This window comes from Tenrec ecaudatus, chromosome 14, assembly GCF_050624435.1.
Source record: "Tenrec ecaudatus isolate mTenEca1 chromosome 14, mTenEca1.hap1, whole genome shotgun sequence".
Lineage (NCBI taxonomy): Eukaryota > Metazoa > Chordata > Mammalia > Afrosoricida > Tenrecidae > Tenrec > Tenrec ecaudatus.
Genome location: NC_134543.1, coordinates 85,723,445 through 85,727,017, shown reverse-complemented (window position 1 = coordinate 85,727,017; position 3,573 = coordinate 85,723,445).

The following is a 3,573-nucleotide window of genomic DNA, read 5'->3' as shown; positions in this document are numbered from 1 at the left end:
CATTTAAAAAGTAACACCTACCACATGGAAGAAGCACACCAGCCTGTGTGATCATGAAGTGTCAACAAGATCAGGTATCAGGTATCAAAAGATCCAAAACAAACAACTCTATCAAAGCATGCGAGGGGGGCTTGGAGTAAAGACCCAGTGCCCAGTTGTAGACAAGTGGCTGTTCCCCCACAGAAGGGTTATGAGGAAGGGATAATTCAACCAGGGTACAGTGTAGCTTCCTGCCCCCACCCCGATACCATGACCCAGTTCTACCTTACAAATCTGCCTAGACCAGAGAACACACATTGGTACAGAGAAGAGCTCTCAACACATAGAATTCCAGGACAGATGAATCCCTCAGGAACGAGAGCAGCGAAATCATGAGGGTAGGGGGATGGTCAGGGAGGGGGAAGGGTGAAAAAGGGGGAACCCATCACAAGATTGGATATATATTCCCCCCCCCCATGAAGGGGACCAATAACAGAAATGTGGGTGAAGGGAGACAACAGACAGTATAAGATACAACGTAATAATAACAATATATAATTGATCAAGGATTCATGAGGGTGGGGGAAGGAGAGGGGAAAAGAGGAGCTGGTATCAGTGGCTCAAGTAGAAAAAGCTTTAGAAATGATGATGGCAGCATATGTACAAATAAGCTTGATACAATGGATGTATGGAATGTTATAAGAGCTGTAAGAGCCCCCAATAAAATGACTTAAAAATAAAAATAAGTAAAGCTTAGTTTAGAAGATGCTCAAAAGCAAATAAACACAATAAACAATGCTTTAAGAGAAATGTTGCAACTCAACAGGACCTTATCCAAACCAAACTCACTGCCATGGAGGCGATGCCAACCCCAAAGGTGGAACTGCCCTGGGGGCTACAGCTTCCTCTTAATGCCATGGAGAGGCTGGTGGCTTCAAACTGCTGACCTTGCAGTTAGTAACCCACCTTATAACCACAATCCCACCAGGACGCCAACAACCACATAATTCAATCAAACTTAATTGAAACAGGACAAACACACAAAAAGGTTTTCAAATGAAAATAGAAAGTGTTTCAGTGTGAAATGACTAATATAGGGGCCTGTTCTAGCAAAATGACTAGAAATTAATAAATATGAAAAAATAATTTGGATGATTAGAAATAATGAAAAGAGGCTTAAAATAGTCAGGAAAAATACATTTTAAGCTAAGGATCTGCTTTAAATTAGAACACCGTGTTGTTGCAGTTGACATGGACTAAAACAGGAACTAAAATTACATTATTAGAGTTTCTGTTGTAGAAAATAAGCAGAGATATAGTGTTGCAATAACATTCTTTCTTGAAGACCACGGCTTCGTATTTTAGTTACTGCTGAGCTGCCAGAACTGTTCCTGTGCGTCATTCTCAGCAGCAATGCATTCACCCTGTAGTTACGCTGTCCAGTCCTCGTCAGCCTTTGTGTAGGTCCCTAGTTTTATCTGACATTATTTTCCTGCTGCCAGAGGACTTCCTTCAAGTGATAAATTCTTTAGGGCATTCTCTGAAGCGAACATGGGGATCTATGAAACAGCCATAGAAACTACTGGGCTTATAACAATGGTCCGTTAATGATGCACTTTTGTAGCAAGCAGTAAGCTAAGTGCTGAAGGTCAGAAACGATGACCAAACAGCTCCAACCCCCAAGAAGACTATAGTCTGGTAGGCTTGATGCTAGGAGGTGTCCTGTGCAGGGGGTGGGGGGGAGTGGTCCCACAAAACATGAGAAATGATTGTCATAGTGCAGACAATGTAGAAAGGATCATACCGTCGATTGTTGTCATTTTGGGTTCCCTAACATCTGAAAACGTTTCCCAATTTGGAAGAGCCCTAAAATAGAAAGAAGGACATCCCTACCCCTTGCCCCACCTTGTACTACAGAAACTGAAAGACAAACTGTTCCTACCTCCGAGAAGCTGGAATGCTGGCACAGTCCCGGGCCAAGCCAATCCATTTACTCCTGTCGAAAGCTTTACCACTTGCAAAGACCAGAAGAATAAATAGTGTGGGGCTCTCAGGAGAAAGAAATCCAAATAAGAGTAACTAGCTCGGTCACCATCATTCCAGGAGGTAACATTCTCACATCCCTTTGTTCCATGGACACCAGTCTACGCAGCTGACGGCCCTCTTTTGATTTAAAGCCTTGAGAGCTTGTTGGTAGAGTTATGGGACTAGTCCCCTATGATGGAGCCTTCGTGTGGGTGGAAAAATGTGGTTCAGAGGTAGATTGTGGGTGTCATGGATTCTAAGAAAGAGACAAACTCTTCTCCACTCAAGCCAAACTAAAGTTCCAAACAGGTGTGGGTGGTCTGTGCGTATGTATTCTTTCCTCCTTTCCCTTTATGCCTGTGGGACTGGAGTGTAAACCTGACAAGGTGACCAGTTGAAAGTCCAAAGCATGTGAGGGCGCCTAAGCTGTAACAGACTCGACTGTGGGCTTTGAAGGCTGTGAATATGCTGGTGGCCAAGAAATGCCCACCTTTGTCTCATGCTCTGGCCTCTCTGGGCCGTCGGAGCCGGGCGTGGCAGCGCCCTCTTCTGGCCAGTGCGCCAGTGCGGCCACAGACTGCCAAGGCCAAGGGCGGCACGTCGGGGATTGGTGTGCGGAAGGAAGCGAGTCTCCCCAGCAGGGGGCGCCCGCCATCCCGGTCGCCGGAGGCCGGTCGCGAGAAAGCATCGGCCCGACACTAGAGGGCGCTCCGGGCGAGGGCGCCTCCAGAGCGTTCCGAGCGACTCCCTCGGGTGCACGTCGACCCCAGCCGCGGCTCCGCAAAGTCAATCCCAGAAGGGTCGCCCCCGCGTCTGTCCTTCCTGCTGCCTGCGTGGTGTGGGGGAGGGGAGAAAAGCCTGTGAGGAAATAACATGAGGATGCGGAGGGACCCACAGGCGAAGGAAGAACATTTGGAAGACGTTTGACGGGGTGGGGGTGTGATGTGTAAATCACGAAGATTCCCTTGTCTGGTTCTAGGAAAAGGCCTGACCAACCAAGTGAACGGGTGTCCCTTCCTTACAGCCCACACAGACGGTCCTCACGGAGTCCTTGGTCACGTAGTGGCAGTAACGAGGCCTGTTCCAGCGGCAGTGACCCTCTTATCGTGGTTCTGTGGGGCGATTGATCATGGAGGGACTCGGGGTGCAGGGAGCTGGTGCAGGTCCGCTGAAGTTGGCATTGGTGGCGAGATGCCCATGAATGAAGGTGTTGATGTGGTTGCCTTTGTCTCCAAGCATCAGCCGCCGAAGCTTAGACTTCACATCACACCACCGGTGGAGTCCTCCCGGGACCCAGGACTTGAGGTGGTCTGTATGCATTGTTATGAAAGATGGGGCGGAAGCACGCAGACAGTCAGGGTCCACATGAAGGAGGAAGGGGACCCACCTCGGATTTGTGTTTCTCTGGAAATCCTGGCCAGAACAACCGAGATACCTGATTTTAAAACCATTGGCCCAAGCAGGTCATGCTAAGAATTCTCCCTCCTGCCCCTGTTGACATTGATTTCCCATACACTCGTGTCAACAACTGTTCTCCACTTCTTGCATCCAGAACCTTTTCTGAGAGTG